The 24,761-nt window shown below is 41.4% G+C and overlaps 1 long non-coding RNA gene across 4 annotated transcripts in view; it reads right to left on the minus strand.

Annotated features, from left to right (window-relative positions):
* LOC130272665 (uncharacterized) overlaps window positions 1-24,761 on the minus strand; it is a 160,737-nt gene that overhangs the window by 58,780 nt on the left and 77,196 nt on the right. The window contains exon 3 of one of the 4 annotated variants that reach the window (XR_008843670.1): window positions 8,131-8,203. The exons of the other annotated variants lie outside the window; for them this stretch is intronic. This is a non-coding gene — a long non-coding RNA (uncharacterized LOC130272665). Of the gene's footprint in view, window positions 1-8,130; window positions 8,204-24,761 lie in introns of those variants that run through there. 4 annotated transcript variants of the gene reach the window in all.

A 24,761-nucleotide genomic window follows, 5' to 3' on the forward strand; every position in this document is an offset into this window, starting at 1 on the left:
TTACATAGGCAAGACAATTAGGCCTTTGTTTCACAGAATTCGTGAACACGTAAGGTCACTTACCATGGGAGTAGGAGCCACCAGATTCATATCTCACATAAATGGGTGCCATGCAAATGAATCGGTCCCTTTTAGATTTAGCGCAATAGAAAAGGTTGAATGCGCAGGGAGGAGTAGAGATAAAAATCGGGAACTCCTAAGAAGAGAATCCAAATGGATTCTGCTAACGGATGCATTAGGCCAAATGGGCTTGAATGACAATTGTGAAATGGGGGCATTTTTAGCCACCTAAAAGGAATATACAGTAAATATGACTCACAGCGTCATTAAGTTGTTGTTTTTAACCTGTTTTCACTTTTCTATGTGATTTCACCTGTATTGTTATGATCAACATGGTGATACCTGCGCCGGCAGGTATAAGAACACACCTTCTGATGGAGTGACGTATGGCCTGAGGAAGTGCTGTACGCACGCAACGGTCCGTCACCACTCCCCCCGCACATCTGTGTACCCGCTCTCCTGCTGTACCTGCTGGTGTCATTTACCCTTAAAGAATAATGAAGACATAAATCGGAGTTCTTGGTGAGTGCAGCATCTTTTCTTTTTGAGAAGTGTGGACTATTGTTGTTGGCTGTGTTACGCCTTTCTCAAGCTCTCAAGCTTTCTGGAGCTTGAGAAAGGCCAGGTAAGCTGACAGAAACGTTGCTGTGACACTTTGTTGAACATTAAATAAATTTCACTTTTTATGGAATCAAGAGTGCTGCAGATTTATCCTTGATTTTTATTACATATGGACCCCTGACCCAGGTCTGGCTCTGCGTGCACTGGCATTTATTGAGTTTTTTTGGACATTGTGCTGCTCCCCTGCTGTGTTATCTATCTACCTGTCTATCTATCTATCTATCTATCATCTACCTACAGTCGGGCAAAGAAATATTTAGTCAGTCACCAATTGTGCAAGTTCTCCCACTTAAAAAGATGAGAGAGGCCTGTAATTTTCATCATAGGTATACCTCAACTATGAGAAACATAATGAGAAAAAAAATCCATAAAATCACATTATCTGATTTTTAAAGAATTTATTTGCAAATTATGGTTGAAAATAAGTATTTGGTCACCTACAAACAAGCAAGATTTCTGGCTCTCACAGACCTGTAACAACTTCTTTAAGGGTCTCCTCTGTTCTCCACTCATTACCTGTATTAATGGCACCTGTTTGAACTTGTTATCGGTATAAAAGACACCTGTCCACAACCTCAAACTGTCACACTCCAAACTCCACCATGACCAAGACCAAAGAGCTGTCGAAGGACAAGAGAAACAAAATTGTAGACCTACACCAGGCTGGGAAGACTGACTATGCAATAGGCAAGCAGCTTGGTGTGAAAAAATTTACTGTGGGAGCAATTATTAGAAAATGGAAGACAAACAAGACCACTGATAATTTCCCTCGATCTGGGGAAAGATCTCACCCCGTGGTATCAAAATGATCACAAAAAGGGTGATTAAAAATCCCAGAACCACATGGGGGGACCTAGTGAATGAACTTCCGAGAGCTGGGACCAAAGTAACAAAGGCTACCATCAGTAACACACTACGCTGCCAGGTACTCAAATCATGCAGTGCCAGACGTGTCCCCCTGCTTAAGCCAGCACATGTCTGGGCCCATCTGAAGTTTGCTAGAGATCATTTGGATGATCCAGAAGAGTATTGGGAGAATGTCATATGATCAGATGAAACCAAAGTAGAACTTTTTGGTAAAAACTCAACTCATCATGTTTGGAGGAGAAAGAATCCTGAGTTGCATCCATAGAATACCATACCTACAGTTAGACATGGGGGTGGAAACATTATGCTAAGGGACCAGGACAATGGATCCGTGTAAAGGAAAGAATGAATGGGGCCATGTATCGTGAGATTTTGAGTGAAAATCTCCTTCCATCAGCAAGGGCATTGAAGATGAAATGTGACTGGGTCTTTCAGTTTGACAATGATCCCAAACACAATGCCCGGACAACGGAGGAGTGGCTTTGTAGGAAGCATTTCAAGGTCCTAGAGTGGCCTAGCCAGTCTCCAGATCTCAACCCCATAGAAAACCTTAGGAGGGAATTAAAAGTCTGAGTTGCCCAGCGACAGCCCCAAAACATCACTGCTCTAGTGGAGATCTGAATGGGGGAATGGGCCAAAATATAAGCAATAGTGTGTGAAAACTTGTGAAGACTTACAGAAAACGTTTGACCACTGTCATTGCCAACAAAGGGTATATAACAAAGTATTAAGATGTACTTTTGTATTGACCAAATACTTATTTTCCACTATAATTTGCAAATAAACTCTTTAAAAATCAAACAATGGGATTTTATGGATTTTCTTTTTCTCATTATGTCTCTCATAGTTTAGGTACACCTATGATGAAAATTATAGACCTTTCATCTTTTTAAGTGGGAGAAATTGCACAATTGGTGGCTGACTAAATACTTTTTTGCCCAACTGTATCTATCTATCTATCTATCTATCTATATATATACCTATTTATCTATCTATCTATCTATCTATCTATATACCTATTTATGTATTTATCTATCTTTTATCTATCTATCTTTTTATCTATCTTCCTCCAAATGTATCTTATCTTCTTCCATTTCTTGATTTATGTTATTATCTATAATGTAATGTATAAGTTTATTTGGAGAGTTAAAGGGGTACTCCTGTGGAAAACTTTTTTTTTTTTAAATCAACTGGTGCCAGAAAGTTAAACAGATTTGTAAATTAACAAAAAGAAAAAGAGAAATAGCCAGCACAACTACCTATAACATGGGTGTACGCTGCTGTGGCAAATAGAGAGTATACAAAAAAAGAAGATTGCCGCAGCACACTTGGTCAAAAAATGGAGGCTCTTAGCGCACTTTTTGATTAAAACGCGTCCCCCATCCACCACGCGGAGGTGGCCTCATTTTGGATGGGACCCTAACACACATTCTGAGCCTAAAACTCATAACACTCACCTCTGTTGGGCATTTAGCCTCTGTCTGGGTGACATGCTGCATCCATTATCAATTTAAATTAAAATACCTCCTGTGAAAAAGGGGAGGGGTGCACGTCTACAGAGGGTGCCATTCCCCCTAAGTTGCAAAAAAAGAAAAAGAGAAATAGCCAGCACAACTACCTAAAACACGGGTGCATGCTGCTGTGACAAATACAGAGTATACAAAAAAAGAAGATTGCAGCAGAACACTTGGTCAAAAAATGGAGGCTCTTAGCGCACTTTTTGATCAAAACGCATCCCCCCATCCACCACGCGGAGGTGGCCTCATTTCGGATGGGACCCTAACATACATTCTGAGCCTAAAACTCATAACACTCACCTCTGTTGGGCATTTAGCCTCTGACTGGGTGACATGCTGCATCCATTATCAATTAAAATTAAAATACCTCCTGTGAAAAAGGGGAGGGGTGCACGGCTAAATAGGGTGCCATTCCCCCTAAGTTGCAAAAAAAAGAAAAAGAGAAATAGCCAGCACAACTACCTAAAACACGGGTGCATGCTGCTGTGACAAATACAGAGTATACAAAAAAAGAAGATTGCAGCAGCACACTTGGTCAAAAAATGGAGGCTCTTAGCGCACTTTTTGATCAAAACGTGTCCCCCCATCCACCACGCGAAGGTGGCCTCATTTCGAATGGGACCCTAGCACACATTCTGAGCCTAAAACTCATAACACTCACCTCTTGCTGGGCATATAGCCTCTGACTGGGTGACATGCCAGATCCATTATCAATTTAAATTAAAATACCTCCTGTGAAAAAGGGGAGGGGTGCACAGCTACAGAGGATGCCATTCCCCCTAAGTTGCAAAAAAAGTAAAAGAAAAATAGCCAGCACAACTACCTAAAACACACGTGCACGCTGCTGTGGCAAATACAGAGTATACAAAAAAAGAAGGTTGTAGCAGCACACTTGGTCAAAAAATTTAGGCTCTTAGCGCACTTTTTTGTCCCATCCGAAATGAGGCCACCTCTGCGTGGTGGATGGGGGGACACATTTTGATCAAAAAGTGCGCTAAGAGCCTCCATTTTTTGACCAAGTGTGCTGCTGCAACCTTCTTTTTTTTATACTCTGTATTTGCCACATTAGCGTGCACCCGCGTTTTAGGTAGTTGTGCTGGCTATTTCTCTTTTTCTTGTTGTTTTTTGCAACTTAAGGGGAATGGCACCCTCCGTAGCCGTGCACCCCTCCCCTTTTTCACAGGAGGTATTTTAATTTTAATTGAGAATGTATCCAGCATGTCACCCAGTCAGAGGCTATATGCCCAGCAAGAGGTGAGTGTTATGAATGTTAGGCTCAGAATGTGTGTTACGGTCCCATCCAAAATGAGGCCGCCTCCGCATGGAGGATGGGGGGACAGGTTTTGATCCAAAACTGCACTGAGTCTCAATTTTTTGACCAAGTGTGCTGCTGCAATCTACTTTTTTTGTAAGATTTGTAAATTACTTCTATTAAAAAATCTTAATCCTTCCAGTACTTATTAGCTGCTGAATACTACAGAGGAAATGGTTTGCTTTTTGGAACACAGAGCTCTCTGATGACATCATGACCACAGTGCTCTCTGCTTTGTCTAGGTCTGTGCAACATTATATTGTCACTAGAAATGAGCAAATCGAAGCTAAAGAACCCAAATTCGTTAAGAATTTCATGAAAATTTCGATTTGCAATGAATGCAAATATCGCCACGATTTTATTGCGTGAATCGCTTCATTAAACTCCATTTAGTGCGGTACAGGCTCCAGGGCATCTAAAATGGCGGATCCACATGTCAGGACATGGGGCAAGGAATGCTGGGAAGGTGTGAAGGCAAGGCAGGAAGTCGGGTGGGCGGGATGACCCAGAATCACATGCAGGATGCAGCCTATCAGCAGCCAGTCACCCCTGTGATGTCACAGCCCTATATATTCGGCAGCCATTTTCCGGCTCGTCATTTTATTCATAACAATGCAGAGAGATAGGACGGACATCGCTGTGTGTGTTACACAGAAAAGCTTGTTGCAGCAGCGTTTCACCTCCTAGTCACCTTAGCCTTCTGTTGGACACAGAGCACCGTGTTTTTGCACAGAAATTAATTATTACTGCAGCAATGAAACCGTTAGTCACTGTGAACAGCATTGAATTATAGAGAGTGGCAGAGAGCTGTGTGTTGCCTCAGCTGCAGAAATGTTTTCAGAGGAGGGAGAAATAATTTTTTTAGGGCAAATCTGTGTCTTTGTTCCACAACAACTGGTCTGCTGGTTATACTAGTCTGTAGACAATATAATCCATACCCACCAGTCCATTCCTAATAGTATTTGAGAGAGAGTCTTTTTGCAATTTTGGGTTTAGTACACAGTGACTGTAGGGCATTTATCTGCCCTCATAAGTGTATACCACACACCTAAATCTTAGTGGTGTACTATTTTGTACCTAATAATCTGTCAAAGGAGTATATACTGTGAAAGGATAGCCAAAAATAATCACTGGCTGGTGTTTACTCAAATAATTCTTGAAGTGTACAGTAGTACATTTTTATGCCCTCTTAAGTGCATGCCACATACCTACATCTAAGTAGTGAACTATTTTGTACCTGTTAATCTGTCAAGGGCCTACATACTGTGAAAGTTCAGACGAAAGTAATCACTGGCTGGTGTTTTACTCCAATACCTTTTTTTAAGCGTACTGTAGCTCATTTTCCTGCCCTCTTTATTCCACCACAAATGGTCTGCTGGTTACACTAGTCTGTAGACGGTATAATACATACCCAGCTGTCCATTCCTAATAGTCTGTGAAAGAGTGCAATATTGTGCTTAGTACACAGTGACTGTGTGCTGCAGCACTGTTGTATACTGCTGGTTTTGTACAAAAATAAGTGCATACCACATACCTACAACTAAGTAGTGTAATATTTTGTATCTGTTAATCTGTCAAGGGCCTAGATACTGTGAAACTGCAGGCAAAAGTAATAACCGGCTGGTGTTTTACTAAAATAAGTTTTTTTAAGCATACTGTAGCACATTTTTCTGACCTCATGAGTGCATACCACATTCCTACATCTAAGTAGTGTACTATTTTGTACCTGTTAAGCTCTCAAGGGCCTAGATACTGTGAAAGGCCAGGGAAAAGTAATCACCGGCTGGTGTTTTACTAAAATATGTTAAAATTCATCTTTTAATCATATGGATTGTGAAGCCCTATTGTGTACTCATGCTGCTGGCTATTTTATAGCAGCACTAGCTACCAAAAATCTACCATTTCAATTTTAAAATTCATATTTTATTCTTAGGGATTGTGAGGCCCTATTGTCTACTCATGCTTCAGCCACCTCCAGGCTGTACCATTCAGCCACTATATGGTCTCCTCATGCTGCCACAAACTCCAGGCTGTGCCATTCAGCCATTATATGGTATCCTCATGCTTCAGCCACCTCCAGGCTGTACCATTAAGACAGTATATGGTCTCCTCATGCTACCACAAACTCCAGGCTGTGCCATTCAGCCACTATATGGTTTACTGATACAGCTGGGCCAAGGACATTATCTAAAAATATATTATGGTAGCACTAGTTACAATAAATCTTCAATTTCAATTTTAAAATTCATCTTTTAATCTTTAAACCAAACAGCGGTCAATGACCAGAAAACCGGGACGTCATGCCGGGGCGCAAACTTCAAAGTACAAGATTCTTTATTTGATGGGATGCAACGCTAAACAGTAAGGTGCGTTTCTAGCCCTTACCGGGCTATTACTGTATTGCGTTCTACGATTCTTGGTCCTCTCCGGTCTCCGGAATCACGGAGGGACCAGGAGGCTGCACTTCCCATCTGATATGCTAGTCCAGATCTTATGCTCTGAGCATAACTCATAAAGGTAAGGGTCCACCCTGCGGACCCGTCTTTTTTGCTATTTACACCCATATTGTACTCGGGTTACCTGCACGAGGTGCGCACCTGTATTTTTCTTTCTCCTGTTCTATCTTTTAATCTTTGGGATTGTGAAGCCCTATTGTCTACTCATGCTTCAGCCACCTCCAGGCTGTACCATTCAGCCACTATATGGTCTCATCATGCTGCGACAAACTCCAGGCTGTGCCATTCAGCCATTATATGGTATCCTCATGCTTCAGCCACCTCCAGGCTGTACCATTAAGATAGCATAGGGTCTCCTCATGCTACCACAAACTCCAGGCTGTGCCATTCAGCCACTATATCTTAGGGATTGTGAAGTCCTATTGTCTACTCATGCTGCTGCCAGCTCCAGGCTGTGCCATTCAGCCACTATATGGTCTCCTCATGCTTCAGCCACCTCCAGGCTGTACCATTCAGAAACTATATGGTCTCCTCATGCTCCCACAAACTCCAGGCTGTGCCATTCAGCCACTAAATTGGTCTCCTCATACTGCCACAAACTCCAGGTGGTCATTCAGAACTATATGGTCTCCTCATATTGATGCCACCTCCAGGCTCTGTCATTGTGCCGCCATGTGACATGTGACTCTTTGTTTGATTTGGTCCTTTGTATTCACACGCTGGAGCCCGGGACACTAAAACTTTTGAGTGTTAGCTAAAATTTCAATTTCAAATTCTGAAATTTCAACTTCAAAATCTTAAATTTCAATTTCAAAATCTTCAGAAGAGTGGAGCGGATAATCCGATCACGGATTATCCACTCCACTCTTCTATTGATGCACTGGACTCCGCCACTCAGAGTCCAGAGGAACCTGGATGCTGCGACCCCTCTCTAATCCCAAAGCTTCTGTAGGTGTTATACTCTGAGCATAACACCCCAAGGTAAGGGACCATCCTGCTGGCCCATCTATCTATCTATCTATCTATCTATCTATTTTATATACGATTATACCTGGTTTACCTGCACGAGGTGCGCACCGTTTTCTTTCTTTGTATCCTATAAGGTCAAAATCTTAAATTTCAATTTGAAAAAATCTATGTAATCTTTTCAAGACTGAGGCCCTATGGTCGTCGACATCATATAGTAGCTGTGGAATTACCACAAGAATCCAATGAAACAGGTTGGTGCGATCACAATGAACCATTACTGATTAAATGAAACATTTGCAGTTCCACAAAAGAGTAAGACAGTGGGGGGGGGGGAGCAGTGAGAGCCACGGGCTGGAAAAGGTGGTAGCTCGCCTCATGATGAACCGCCAGCTCGATGCTCCCTAGAATGGGTACACAAAAAATGTGAATAAATTCAAATTAATTTAAAAAAAAAATCAATTTTGACGCCGTATGTTCTCCCTGCTGCTCCATTCAGACGCTCTGCGCCAGTGATTCTAATAGCGATGCCTGTAATCTGCATGTCATACTGAATAACAGTATTATTTCACTAACACAGCACACTTCCTATGCATGTTAGAACAAAGCAAACTGTTTTACATTCCTATTGAGGCTCTCTGTAGGCCAGAGATTGCCATTTTTAATACACTGCAAATAAATTGGACCCAAAACAATTTTTTTCGGAAAGTTCGGCGAATTGGCCGAATCGAATTTTTCAAAAGTTCGCTCATCTCTAATTGTCACTGTGATATTTGCCAGTTGGGGGTTATAGCTCATATTCAAGGGGTCTCAGCCTAGCAACAGAGGTGTTATTCAACTAATAGGTCTCTCCCCCTGCTGGTGCTGTGTGGTATTGGTCACTGCACAGTCCAGCATTAACCTTTCACCAGTTTTGCAAGTGTCATAAAGTGTCAAGTGGGCTTATACAGTTAGACTAGATTGTGTATTAACAACCATGTCTTCATTTTTTTAAACAAATATTAGTAGAAGTTACAATAATAGATTAATGTAGTCTGTTGGATGTGAATACAATGTTTAGTTTTCTTTTTATAGAGTAACTAGCTGAGTACCCGGCGTTGCTCGGTTTTTCCTTCCTAATTCTTGTTGGGGAGGAAAATAAACAAAGGAGGAAGCTTTTGACTTCATATCCCTTCCTCATAAATTGTTGTCATATCCCGACCTTCTATCCCGTCATCATATCCCGACCTCCCATCCCGACCTCCTATTCCCTCCTCCTATCCCGTCCTCCTTTCCCATCCTCATATCTCGACCTCCTTTCCCATCCTCCTTTCCCGTCCTCCTACCTCGACCTCCTTTCCCGTCCTCCTATCCCATCCTCCTATCCCGTCCATCTATCCCGTCCTCCTTTCCCGTCCTCATATCTCGACCTCCTTTCCCGTCCTCCTTTTCCGTCCTCCTTTTCCGTCCTATCACGTCCTCCTATCCCGTCCTCCTATCCAGTCCATCTATCCCACCCTCCTATCCCATCCTCCTATCCCAACCTCCTATCCCGACCTCCTATCCTGTCCTCCTATCCCGTCCTCCTATCCCGTCCTCCTATCCCGACCTCCTATCCCGTCCTCCTATCCCGACCTCCTATCCCGACCTCCTATCTCGACCTCCTATCAAGACCTCCTATCTCGACCTCCTATCCGGTCCTCCTATCTCGACCTCCTATCCCGTCCTCCTATCTCGACCTCCTATCCTGACCTCCTATCCCGACCTCCTATCCCGTCCTCCTATCCCGTCCTCCTATCCCGATCTCCTATCTCGACCTCCTATCCCGACCTCCTATCCCGACCTCCTATCTCGACCTCCTATCCCGACCTCCTATCCAGTCCTCCTATCGCGTCCTCCTATCCCGTCCTCCTATCGCATCCTCCTATCTCGACCTCCTATCCTGACCTGCTATTCCGACCTCCTATACTGGTCCTCCTATCCTGGTCCTCCTATGGCATCCTCCTATCCCGTCCTCCTATCCCGACCTCCTATCCCGTCCTCCTATCCCGACCTCCTATCCCGACCTCCTATGCCGACCTCCTATCCCGACCCGTAATATGTGTACCAGTTATTGAAATATCTCCAGCCGTACGGAAGTTATGTGGGAACATACATTTCCCATTGATTTGCAAGGGTTAAATCACCTATCCTATGTTTGTTGTTGACATATAAGTAACATGTGTGCCAAGTTTCATGTTAATATCTTTAGCCGTTTGGATGTGATGCTGGAATATACACACATACATACATATATAAACACACACACACACACGTTGAGTTTTATATATATTTATATATATATATATATATATATATATATATATATATATATATATAACGGTAATGCTTTGATTTTCTAAAAAAATAATTTTTTTTAAATAAAAGTCTTTATTAGATAACAATTTTTGCTTTAAATGAACATGTCTTTGTGCGCTACTATCAGTGCAAACATCACCACGGTATGGTGTGATAATGGATCCCTTAATCTATTATCGCTGTGTGACATTACACATGTCTACTTTTTTCTGCACATACTGAAAAGTACGTTTGCAATATGAAACAGGACAGCTGAAAATGATATGTGGAGGATCCCCATGGAATATTTAAACACAATGCTTGGCTGGTTTAACAACTTTAGAAGTGGGAAGTTATTCAAATTAAGTTTCAGGCCTTAGAGGCATGTGAGAGCCATTTTCTGAACAAAGTTTCCCCCCCCCCCCCCTACATAAGTGTAATACACCTTCTATGGAAATGTTATAATTACCATTTGCAACTCCATATCCTTTTCTGTAGAAATCAGAGAAGGAAATCAATGAACATTCTGAATGACTGCAAGGACAAATAAGAAATAAAATACATTTTTCCCTACAATTTCCTTTTATTTAAATAACCTCTTTAAAAGTTTATATATATATACAAGTTTATATATTGGTACAGTGCATTCTCTTAATATGAAATTACAAAAACATGGCTGCTTTAACCCAGCAACAATGTCATTCTTGTTCATTGGTCTGTTTCTGGCATTGCAAGTTCAGCCTTGTGCTTTTAGATGTGTGTATATATATATATATATATATATATATATATATATATATATATATATACCAGCTGCAGGAAAAATATAATATTATAGGGTTTCTTGCAGCTTGCTTAACTGGGCTACAGTTTACATATATGGTTCATTGCTGATTCTGCCAGTCAGAATACATATCAGAAAATGTACTGTAGTTAATGTAGTTGTCTGATATTATTGTGCATTTATTTTTAAGATACAAGCCAAAAAGGCCTATTCAATAAATCAGTTGAATATAACTCTTTCTGTTCTACTTCATTATCTGTTCCTAAGTAGTCTGGTATAATAAAATTGTATTTAGATAAAACTACAAGGGGGGGGGGGGGGGCATTTATATGGAAACACCTTAATAAAATGGGAATGGTTGGTGATATTAACTTCCTGTTTGTGGCACATTAGTATATGTGAGGGGGGAAACTTTTCAAGATGGGTGGTGACCATGGCGGCCATTTTGAAGTCGGCCATTTTGAATCCAACTTTTGCTTTTTCCATAGGAAGAGGGCCATGTGACACATCAAACTTATTGGGAATTTCACAAGAAAAAAGAATAATGTGCTTGGTTTTAATGTAACTTTATTCTTTCATGAGTTATTTAAAAGTTTCTGACCACTTATAAAATGTGTTCAATGTGCTGCCCATTGTGTTGGATTGTCAATGCAACCCTCTTCTCCCACTCTTCACACACTGATAGCAGCACTGCAGGAGAAATGCTAGCACAGGCTTCCAGTATCCGTAGTTTCAGGTGCTGCACATCTCGTATCTTCACAGCATAGACTATTGCCTTCAAATGACCCCAAAGATAAAAGTCTAAGGGGGTCAGATCGGGAGACCTTGGGGGCCATTCAACTGGCCCACGACGACCAATCCACTTTCCAGGAAACTGTTCATCTAGGAATGCTCGAACCTGACACCCATAATGTGGTGGTGCACCATCTTGCTGGAAAAACTCAGGGAACATGCCAGCTTCAGTGCATAAAGAGGGAAACACATCATCATGTAGCAATTTTGCATATCCAGTGGCCTTGAGGTTTCCATTAATGAAGAATGGCCCCACTATCTTTGTACCCCATATACCACACCATACCATCAATTTTTGTGTTCCAACTGTCTTGGAGGGATCTATCCAATGTGGGTTAGTGTCAGACCAATAGCGGTGGTTTTGTTTGTTAACTTCACCATTCACATAAAAGTTTACCTCATCACTGAACAAAATGCTGTGAAGATACGAGATGTGCAGCACCTGAAACTATGGATACTGGCAGCCTGTGCTAGCATTTCTCCTGCGGTGTTGCTATCAGTGTATGAAGAGTGGGAGAAGAGGGTTGCATTGACAATTCAACACAATGGGCAGCACATTGAACACATTTTATAAGTTATGAGAAACTTGTAAATAACTCATGAAAGAATAAAGTTATGTTAAAACAAAGCACATCATTGTTTTTCTAGTGAAATTCCCAATAAGTTTGTTGTGTCACATGACCCTCTTCCTATTGAAAACAAAAGTTGGATTCAAAATGGCCAAGTTCAAAATGGCCGCCATGGTCACCACCCATCTTGAAAATTTCCCCACCTTACATATACTAATGTGCCACAAACAGGAAGTTAATATCACCAACCATTCCCATTTTATTAAGGTGTATCCTTATCAATGGCCCACCCTGTTTATACACCAAGATATATAACTTATATAGTGTTATCACAAATTGTACTGGTTTCAGCATACTTTTAGTTAAAATACTCCTGAGAGGAAGTTATGTAGCCCTTTCATTTTTAGTGCAGTGTTGCCTGTAGCTCTCCAGCTCCTCCCTTTAAAGACGATGCCTCATTCTCTGCAAATAAAACAAATGAAAGTCCAGTATCCATTCTGTAAATCGTGGTTTATTCCAGCAACACATACACATATGCTTATGCTGCTGGAATAAACTAAGATGCATTGAATGGATGCTGGACGTCTATTTGTTTCATTATCAAGTCTGCTGGATATGAATCCAGGATGGTCCATGTGTCCTTCACCTGGTGCCAGTGGTGCGGTTCTATATAAAGTGTTTTAGTCTTATTTCATCCTTTGCTTTCTCAGTAGACTTGACTGTATCTTCTCTCTAAGCTCAAGTCACCACCTCTGACCAACCCTTTCTGACTACACTAGGATCTCTTACTTATATACACATATACATATACATATGCATATTTATTGGAACATTTTTGGAAGAATGAGATGTCAGAGTACCCCATTTAAAGGAAACTGGCAGCTGGTTCGCCCACACTTACCTCAATATACAGGTAGATAGTGCTGGTGACCCTGTTTCAAATGCTTCTGACAGGCTGAAAATTGGTGCTGCTGTTCAAAGGATATTCATCTTGTTGCTAATATGGTAATTACTTTTTTTGAGCAATGGAGGTGGGCCACGGCTGTACTGTATATGCACCACTTTCTCCTGCCTGCTCTGGCTGATAATCCCACCCCCTTGGCTGATAACCCCACCCTTTTCATAGTTATTCATCCCCTTGTCCTCGGTATGTCCCTGATAGGGTGGAGTTATCAGCAGAAGTGGGCAGGGTTATGACCATAGCAGGCAGGATAAAGCATTGCTCATACATTAGCAGCTGCCTCCAGTGCACATAAGAAGTTATTACCATATTAGCAACAAGAAGAAAATCTCCTGAACAGCTGCAACAATTGTCATCTGGTAAGATGTGTTAGAAACAGGGCCACCCGCACTATCTACCTGTATATTAAGGTCAGTGCAGGTGACCTCTGTGTCACTTTCACTTTAAGCCTCTTAACCTCTTAAGGACCCAGCCATTTTACACCTTTGGACCCGGCCATTTTTTGAACATCTGACCACTGTCACTTTAAACATTAATAACTCTGGAATGCTTTTAGTTATCATTCTGATTCCGAGATTGTTTTTTCGTGAAATATTCTACTTTAACATAGTGGTAAAAAAAATTTGTAACTTGCATCCTTTCTTGGTGAAAAATGTGAAAATTTTATGAAAAATTTGAAAATTTTGCATTTTTCTAACTTTGAAGCTCTCTGTTTGTAAGGAAAATGGATATTCAAAATATTTAAATTTTTTTTTCACATATAAAATATGTCTACTTTATGTTTGCATCATAAAATTTACAAGTTTTTACTTTTGGAAGACACCAGAGGGCTTCAAAGTTCAGCAGCAATTTCCAATTTTTCACAAAATTTCCAAACTCACTATTTTTCAGGGACCAGTTCAGGTTTGAAGTGGATTTGAAGGGTCTTCATCTTAGAAATACCCCACAAATGACCCCATTATAAAAACTGCACCCCAAAAGTATACAAAATGATATTCAGTCAGCCTTTTAACCCTTTAGGTGTTTCACAGGAATAGCAGGAAAGTGAAGGAGAAAATTCACAATCTTCATTTTTTACACTCGCATGTTCTTGTAGACCCAATTTTTGAATTTTTACGAGGGGTAAAAGGAGAAAATGTATACTTATATTTGTAGCCCAATTTCTCTCGAGTAAGCACATACCTCATATGTCTATGTAAAGTGTTCGGTGGGCGCAGTAGAGGGCTCAGAACCGAAGGAGTGACAAGGGGATTTTGGAGAGTACGTTTTTCTGAAATGGTTTTTGGGGGGCATGTTGCATTTAGGAAGCCCCTATGGTGCCAGAACAGCAAAAAAAAACACATGCCATACCATTTTAGAAACTAGACCCCTTGAGGAACGAAACAAGGAATTAAGTGAGCCTTAATACCCCACATGTGTTTCACGACTTTTGCATTTGTAAAAAAATAAAATAAAATTTAACTAAAATGTGTGTTTCCCCCCAAATTTCACATTTTTGCAAGGGTTAATAGCAGAAAATACCCCCCAAAATTTGTAACCCCATCTCTTCTGAGTATGGAGGTGCCCCATAAGTTGACCTGAAGTGCACTACGAGCGAACTACAATGCTCAGAAGAGAAGGAGTCATATTTGGCTTTTTGAGAGCAAATTTTGCTCGGGGGGATGTCGCATTTAGGAAGCCCCTATGGTGCCAGGACAGCAAAATAACCCCCACATGGCATACCATTTTGGAAACAAGACCCCTTGAGGAACGTAACAAGGGGTACAGTGAGCATTTACCCCCACTGGTGTCTGTCAGATCTTTGGAACAGTGGTCTGTACAACATTTTTAATTTGCACAGCCCACTGTTCCAAAGATCTGTCAGACACCTGTGGGGTGTAAATTCTCACTGCACCCCTCATTACATTCCGTGACGGGTTTAGTTTCCAAAATGGGGTCACATCTGTTTTTTTTTTCTTTTTGCATTTGTCAAAACCGCTATAACAATCAGCCACTTCTGTGCAAATCACCTCAAATGTACATGGTGCACTCTCCCTTCTGGGCCTTGTTGTGCGCCCCCAGAGCACTTTGCGCCCACATATGGGGTATCTCCGTAGTCGGGAGAAATTGCATTACAAATTTTGGGGGGCTTTATTCCCTTTTACCTCTTGTCAAAATGAAAAGGATAGGGCAACACCAGCATGTCAGTGTAAAAAAATAATTTTTTTACACTAACATGCTGGTGTAGACCCCAACTTCACATTTTCATAAGGGGTGAAAGGAGAAAAAGCTCCCCAAAATTTGTTAGGCAATTTCTCCCGAGTACAGCGATACCCCATATGTGACCCTAAACTGTTGCCTTGAAATACTACAGGGCTCCAAAGTGAGAGAGCCATGCGCATTTGAGGCCTAAATTAGGGATTTGCATAGGGGTGGACATAGGGGTATTCTACGCTAGTGATTCCCAAACAGGGTGCCTCCAGCTGTTGCAAAACTCCCAGCATGCTTGGACAGTCAACGGCTGTACAGCAATACTGGGAGTTGTTGTTTTGCAACAGCTGGAGGCTCCATTTTGGAAACAGTGGCGTACCAAATGTTTTTCATTTTTATTGGGGAGGGGAGGGGGGCTGTGTAGGGGTATGTGTATATGTAGTGTTTTTTACTTTTTATTTTGTGTTAGTGTAGTGTAGTGTTTTTAGGGTGCAGTCACACGGGCGGGGGGTTACAGCGAGTTTGAGCTGCCGCGCAAAATTAGCTGCATCGCAAACTTGCAGCCTGATACTCACTGTAAGCCCCCTGTCCATGTGAATGCATCCTGTACATTCACAGTGGGGGACCTCCAGCTGTTGCAAAACTACAACTCCCAGCATGCACAGTCTATCAGTGCATGCTGGTAGTTATAGTTTTGCAACAGCTGGAGGCACACGGGTTGGGAAACACTGAGTTAGGAAACAGACAATGTTTCCCAACCAGTGTGCCTCCAGTTGTTGCAAAACCACAACTCTCAGCATCCTCAAGCATGCTGGGAGTAGTAGTTGGCAACATCTTTAGAGCCAGATGTTGCCGAACTACAACTCCCAGCATGCTTGGAGTTGTAGTTTTGCAACATCTGGAGGACTACAGTTTGCAGACCACTAATACAGTGGTTCCCAATCTGTGCCCTTCCAGATGTTTCAAAACTACAACTCCCAGTATGCCAAAACTGTCCAGGCATGCTGAGAGTTGTAGTTCTGCAACATCTGAAGGGCCAGATGTTACAGAACTACAACTCCCAGCATGCCTGGGCAGTAAGGGCATGCTGAGGATGTGTAGTTTTGCAACATCTGGAAGGGCACAGTGGTCTCCAAACTGTGGACCTCCAGATGTTGCAAAACTGCAACTCCCAGCATGCCCAGATGCCAAGGGCTGTCTGGGCATGCTGGGAGTTGTAGTTTACAGGGTCCCATTACAGCAATGCATGTCGCTTTACGGCGACGTGCATTGCTGTAAAGGGCCCGACCGCAGCTGAAGATCAACTCACCTGTCGCCGCCGCCGCCGTCTTCATTGCCGGGATCCGGGTCTTCAGGGACAACGTAAGTAGCGGGGCCGGGCCCCAGCACTCCCCCGTCCCCCGCCGCATCCTCCGGTCTTCCTCCCGTCCTCTCCGGACTTTCAGGGGCCGGGTAGGACGGGAGGGAGTAACCGCCCCCCTCCTGCGATTGGTCGGTTAACTAACCGACAGATCGCAGGGTATAGGAGGAGGTGGCCGGCTTGCCACCTCGCTCCTATACATTAGCATGGTCCTGGCTGTCTGTGACAGCCGGGATCATGCAAAATTACCAGGCCCCAGGGACCCGATCAGCCCGGTATCGCCGCAGATCGCAAGGGCGATTTCCCTTGCGATTTGCGGCGATCGCCGACATGGGGGGGCCTACATGGCCCCCCTCGGCGTTTGCCCTGGATGCCTGCTGAAGGATTTCAGCAGGCATCCAGTTCCGATCTCTGCCCGGCGCGCGGCAGAGACCGGAAAACGCCAGGGCGTATGGATACGCCCTGGGTCCTTAAGGCCCAGGGTGTGAGGGCGTATCCATACGCCCTGGGTCCTTAAGAGGTTAAGGAATGAGAGTTCATGTGGTATAGATGGAGAAAGTGGCAGTTGTGTCAACAAAAGGATTAGGCAGTTGAAATTCAGATGGGCTGTCAGATACCCCTTAGATGGTCGTCCGATCCTGCCAAATTCTGTGGGTTTGACTAAAACATATCTCATGTGTATGGTCAGCTTTACATCCTATGGTAGAAACAGCGATTTATTTATTTTTTTGTAAAATTATTATTTTGGTAGTTTGGGAAGACAATATGTCACTGATTCACTTACAACATTTAAGTCAATCTGAATTAAAGTCTAGATTGTCTGGAAAAATATGTAATTTAGATCATAACTGATAAAATTACATTATTGCCAAATTAATTCTTCTTCAGAATGCTTACTTAACCCCTTAATGACAATGGACGTAAATGTACATCAAGGTGACGTGGTACTTAACGCACCATGACGTACATTTATGCACCACCATGATCTCGAGCACCGGAGCGGTGCTCGCGACATGCCCGGCAGGTCCCTGGTTGCTGATAGCACGGATGTCCGCCATTAACCCCTCAGATGCCATGATCAATACAGATCACGGCATCTGCGGCAGTGCGGTACTTTGCACGGATGATCGGTTTGCCCGAAGCACTTCCGCGGGGATCCGATCATCCAGCATGGCGGCTGGAGGTCCCCTAACCTGGCTCCCGCCGTCTCCCAGGGTCTTCTGCTCTGGTCTGAGATTGAGCAGACCAGAGCAGAAGATGACTGATAATACTGAGCCGTGCTATGTCCTATACATAGCACTGCACAGTATTAGCAATCAACTGATTGCAATGAATAGTCCCCTATGGGGACATAAAAAGTGTTAAAAAAAAATGTAAAAAAATGTAAAATAAAAAAGTAAAAAAATGTGAAAAATCCCCATCCCCAATAAAAAAGTAAAACGTCCGTTTTTCCCATTTTACCCCCAAAAAAGTGTAATAAAAAAAATGTATACACATATTTGGTATCGCCGCGTGTGTAAAAGTCTGAATTATTAAAATATATTGTTAAAAATTGCTGCTTTTTTGTCACATTTTATTCCAAAAAAATGTTTTAAAAATGTATAAAAAGGGAAACCTAAGCAAAAGTGGTACTGATAAAAACTACAGATCATGGCGCACAAAATGAGCCCTCATACCACCCCATATACGGAAAAATTAGAAAGTTATAGGTGGTCAAAATAGGGCAATTTCAAACACTAATTTCGTTAAAATGGTTTGAGTTTTTTTTTAAGCGTTACAATTATAGAAAATATAGAAAAGCATATAAAGCATATAAAATGGGTATCATTTTAATTGTATTGACCCACAGAATAAAGAAAACATCTCATTTTTACCGTAAAGTGTACAGCGTGAAAACAAAACCTTCCAAAATTTGCTAAATTGCGGTTTTCTTTTCAATTTTCCCACATAAATAATATTTGTTTGGCTGCGCTGTACATTTTATGGTAAAATATGTGATGTAATTACAAAGTACAATTGGTGATGCAAAAAACAAGCCCTGATATGGGTCTGTGGATGGAAATATAAGAGAGTTATGATTTTTAGAAGGCGAGGAGGAAAAAATAAAATTGCAAAAATAAAATTGGTCTGGTCCTTAAGGCCAAAATGGGCCTGGTCCTTAAGGGGTTAAAGAGAGTCTAAAAGGGATGAAACAAGCGCTCCATAGCTTAAAACAGTGGTTCTCAACCTTTTTGGCAACTGTACCCCCAAAGGCTGAAAGTATGTCTGCGGGTACCCCCTCGCGCCAAACTTGCCCGCGGACAAAAGGCGTGTTCTTACCTTTATACTAATGCATCCCCCCCTCCATCTTAATCCCTCTTTATTCCCCCTCCATCTTTATCCCCTAGCGCCATTATTCCCCCCTCCTCTGATCCCCTTTTGCCATATCGGATAATAATGGCACAAGGGGATTAATATGAAGGGGGGGGGGGGGTTGATTATCCCTCCCTCCATCTTAATCCCCTTGTGTCATTATTCCTCCCTCCCTCTGATCCCCCTTTTGCCATTTCCCCCCCTCCATATTGATCACCTTGTGCCATTATTATCTGATATGGCAAAAGGGGATCATATGAAGAGGGAATGGCGCAAGGGGATTAAGATGGAGGGGGTGAGGTATAATGGCGGAGGGGGGATGGGGAGAAATAAAGCACAAGGCATTCAATTTTAATGCCTTGTGCTTTATTACTCCCCATCCCCCCTCCGCCATTATCCCTCTCCCCCTCCATCTTAATGCCTTGTGCTCTGTCCCATACATCCCCCCCTCCGTCCCATACATCCCCCCTCCATCCCATACATCCCCCTCCGTGCCATACAGCCCCCCTCTGTGCCATACAGTCCCCCTCTGTGCCATACAGTTGTTTTTAACTTTTTGTTGTTATCCTTTACCTGACGTCCTGCGGTCCCCTGTGGCCTGTCCTTAGATGCAGCGCGCCCCCATTCGGCGGGGCCGCACTGATGTGTGACGTCTTCTTCGCTGTGCGGCAAGTCCGCACAACGTCAGGGGAGGTCACACGTCTCCCCGGCAACCACGCAGCTCACTCACAGTAGCCGCGGCCGCAGCTCGGGCCGCGGCTACTGTACAGTGAGCTGCTGTGGCCGTTCTCCGCTATGCGCTGTCAAATATTGGCCAATGCATGGCCGGTATTTGACAGCGCTTTTGCATACCCCCTGACAGCCCCTGGCGTACCCTAAGGGCTACGCGTTTCCCAGGTTGAGAACCCAGGGCTTAAAACACACCAGAGAAATAGTCGGGTGGATAATGGCAAATGTCGCTTACCACAAATGGTTTTGTAGCCTTATACACAACAATAGGAGGAGTGTATCAGAGTATAGTAAGGTCCTCTCTGCAGCATTCCTGCTACTGAATAATAGAGTAGGAACTTTAGACTTAAAAGCAGAGGACAAGATTGACACAAAGCTGGATGGACCCACATACACACAGCATAGACGGTAAGAAAGGTCTATTGGTAAAAATGCAACGTGTTTCACTGCGCTTGAGCAGCTTCTTCTGGCATCTTGTGGCGAATTCCTATCGAAAATTCCGCCATGTAAACATGCATTGTTTAAAAGAAAGTCAAGATAATCTAAAATGTATCTCCTTTCTTAGGCTCAGGTTATTTAAAAAACGTAATCCTTCCAGTACTTATCAGCTGCTGTATGCTCCACTGGAAGTTCTTTTTTTTATTTTTTATTTCTTTTCTGTCTGACCACAGTGCTCTCTGCTGACACCTCTGTCTATCTCAGGAACTGTCCAGTGCAGAAGAAAATCCCCATAGCAAAACTATTCTGCTCTGGACAGTTCCTGACATGGACAGAGGTGTCAGAAGAGAGCACTGTGGTCAGACAGAATAGAAATTCAAAAAGAAAATAACTTCCTGTGGAGCCTACAGCAGTTGATAAGTACTGGAAGTATTAAGATTTTTAAAAAGAAGTAATTTTCAAATCTGTTTAACTTTCTAGCACCAGTTGATTTAAAAAAAATTGTTTTTCACCGGAGTACCCCTTTAAGTGCCTTATAACAATGGATCTCTCTTTCTTCCTGCTTGCTGAACTGAATAGTAAAAAACTGTGAGGATCTTCAGAATGGACCGAATCATGGAAATGAAACTTAGGGTGCCATAGTGCTATTTAAGCTTCATAGGTCTCAGTAAAAGTTTTTGTTTGGAGTTAAACTGTAAAAAACGGGTTATCCCTACTTTATTACTTTATTGTATGCCCATGGGAGATGCTATATATGTGTGATAAATGCAGTTCCCAACTTGGAAACTCTCTTCTGTTGAAAGAACAGGAGTTCTATGACCTCTATTTTTGCCGATTCATAGAGGTAGTACTCCGCTGAACTTGTGAACAGTTATCACTGATTTTCCCAAAATCTGAGACTGGTATAAACATATAAAATAATTGTATATGATTGTAAAATTCCTTTAATTGTAACAATTCTGTGAGTTTGCAAAACATGACAACATTGCATTTACAAGCAAAAAATAAATAAATAAATTACTCATAAACTCTTGTAACAAATGAGCCCCAGAGTCTTTAGAAGTTCCTGACTGTTTTGACCAAATATATTTGGATTACAATAAATTTAAAGTACCCATTCTGCTGATATCATCCTATATGTACTGTGTGCTCCAGTTCAGATGATGAATACTGTGTTTCTGAGTGAGTATGCACAATAAGAAATTACAATTGACAATCAATATGGTAGCATCAATCACAATCAGCTTGCCATATGCCACCTGGATTTGCTTTATCAAAGTCTTCTGAAAGCAAAGTAATATGTAAAAATAGGCCACTCAGTGTTTGGCACAAAGTGTAGAAAGCTGAAAAGTGTGTGCAAAATAATGTATGTCCTGGCATAATGGCATATGGCATAATGTAGGGCATTAACAAACTCGAATCACTCTAAATCATAAAGAGGATAACTAAGCACTTTCATGGAAAATCATATAAAATGTTAGTTTTGTGTACATTAGAAGTGATGCAGGTAGAATAGACATTACCCAAATTTGGCTTGCAGATGCCATTCATTTACATTGTTAACCATTTCTTCATGACTTACAACTACTTTGGCCATAGATTTTCATGTCAGCATTTTAGACAATAAACAAACTGTAGCCCCTTATTTTTGAGAAGGTGAATGCAACTACTGAATGAAAGATTTTATCCCTAATAGTTCATAATGTCAACTTCCCTTTATACAATGTTATCTATTATATGACATAATACTTTTCTAGCTCCTGCTGTGTTAAACATTTTTGTTTGTTGCATTTATTAACCCCTTAAGGAACAGGCCAATTTTCAGCGTAGGACCCTGCCATTTTTTGCACATCTGACCTCTGTCACTTTAAACATTAAAAACTCTGGGATGCTTTTACCTTTGATTCTGATTCTGAGAGTGTTTTTTTCATGACATTTTCTACTTTATGTTAGTGGTAAAAATGTTGTCAATACTTGTGTCATTTCTTGGTGAAAAATTCCAAAATTTAATGAAAAAAATTGTCATTTTTCATTTTTTTTTTACTTTGAAGCTCTCTGCTCATAAGGAAAATGAATATTACAAATAAATTATATATTGATTCACATATACAATATGTCTACTTTATATTGGCATCATAAAGTTGACATGTTTTTACTTTTGGAGGACATCAGGGGGCTTAAAATTATAGCAGCAATTTTTCACAAAATTTTTCAGGGACCAGTTCAGTTTTGAAGTGGATTTGAAGGGCCTTCATATCAGAAATACCCCTCTCTACTGAGGAAAGGGTAAATATATGAAGCACCCTGAAATGCGTCTAGAGGTTTTATTTTCATCAATACCGCTATAGAGCAATTGCTGCATCAATACCGCATTATACAATAGAACTCTAATCCTACTTACTATCAATCCAGCCACCTGCATCAGGTCATTACAGCTTGCACCAACAGCATTTACCGGGCTGATCTTCATTACCATAGAGCTGATGTCACACGCCAAGATCCCTTTCACGAGGTTTGTTTGCTATCACCGGAGTGACTACATCTATCTCCGTGAGCGGCGGCATATCTAGGTCTGTGGCAGACAGACCAGCCGCCGGTGCGCACGCCAGCGCACATCGGCCTCTTCGGGATGGACAGTGAAAATAGCTCCAGTATTCAGTATACCTTATTTCTTGAGCCGGTAATTATATATGCTGATCATACATTTGTGATTGCGGACTGAGATAAGTAAACATACATCTTGCCAAATGAACTAATATCCTTGCTGGATTATCAGATTAGAGACACACTGCAGTATCTCAACATTTTAAACATATTTTATATTGAAATTATTTTTCCCTCCCCACAAGGGCCCTGTGGAAGGAGACATTTTTTATTTATTTTTTTATATTATATTTTCTTATATATTTTGTTACATTGTTAAATTTACCATGTTTTATTATACTAGCGGTTGATATATTAAATATATTTCTATACATTCATAAATTTGAAGCACAGTTCTAATTATTTATTTATTTATTTACATTATAACCATCATGTATCAGTTTTTTCTGGTAGTAGCCTAGAGGTGAATGGTTTCTATTGTCTTTCTCCTTACTTTAGTTTTTATGTGCTTTTCCGTGTAAGTACTTTCCATTCATACCTCGACTAATTTTTTGTGAGCTGCACTCCCATATTCTTTTTTTTCTATATATTGGTAAAATTTTGGCGATACTTGTGTAATTTCTTGGTGAAAAATTCCAAAATAAGATGAAAAAAAGAGAAAATGTTGCTTTTTTTTTTTTTTTTTTACTTTGAAGCTCTCTGCTCATAAGGAAAATGAATATTCCAAATAAATTATATATTGATTCACATATACAATATGTCTACTTTATGTTGGCATCAAAAAGTTGACATGTTATTACTTTTGGAAGAGATCAGAGGGCTTCAAATTATAGCAGCAATTTTTCAATTTTTCACAAAATGTTCAAAATCAGAATTTTTCAGGGACCAGTTCAGTTTTGAAGTGGATTTGAAGGGCCTTCATATCAGAAATACCCCATAAATGACCCCATTATAAAAACTGCACCACTCAAAGTATTCAAAATGACATTCAGTAAGTGTGTTAACCCTTTAGGTATTTCACGGGAATAGCAGAAAAATTCAGAAAATTCAAAATCTTCATTTTTTACACTAGCATGTTCTTGTAGACCCAGTTTTTACAAGGGGTAAAAGGAGAGAAATCTTCCTAAAATGTGTAACCCAATTCCTCTTGAGTAAGGAAATACCTTATATGTGTATGTCAAGTGCTCTGTGGGTGCACTAGAGGGCTCAGAAGGGAAGGAGCAACAGTGGGATTTTGGAGAGTTTTTTTTCTGAAAAGGTTTTTGGGGGTCATGTCACATTTAAGAAGCCCCTATGGTGCCAGAACAGCAAAAAAAAACACATGGCATACTATTTTTGCAAACTACACCTCTCAATGAATGTAATAAGGGATACAGTGAGCCTTAACACCCCACAGGTGTTTGATGACTTTTTGTTAAAGTTGGATGTGTAAATGATTTCTTTTTCACTAAAATGCTAGTTTTCCCCAAAATTTTAAATTTTTACAAGGGGTAATAGGAGAAAATGCCCCCCAAAATTTGTAATCCCACCTCTTTTGAATATGGACATACCCCATTCGTGGATGTCAAGTGCTCTGCTGGTGCACTACAAATGCTCAGAACAGAAGGAGTCACATTTGGCTTTTGGAAAGCAAATTCTGCTGAAATGGTTTTTGGGGGGGCATGTTGCATTTAGGAAGCCCCTATGGTGCCAGAACAGCATATTAAACCCCACATAGCATACTATTTTGGAAATGACACCCCTCAAGGAACGTTACAAGGGGTACAGTGAGCCTTAACACCTCACAGGTGTTAAACGACTTTTTGTTAAAGTTGGATGTGTAAATGAAAAAAAATTTTTTTTTTTACTAAAATGATGTTTTTTCCCC

This window comes from Hyla sarda, chromosome 5, assembly GCF_029499605.1.
Source record: "Hyla sarda isolate aHylSar1 chromosome 5, aHylSar1.hap1, whole genome shotgun sequence".
NCBI lineage: Eukaryota > Metazoa > Chordata > Amphibia > Anura > Hylidae > Hyla > Hyla sarda.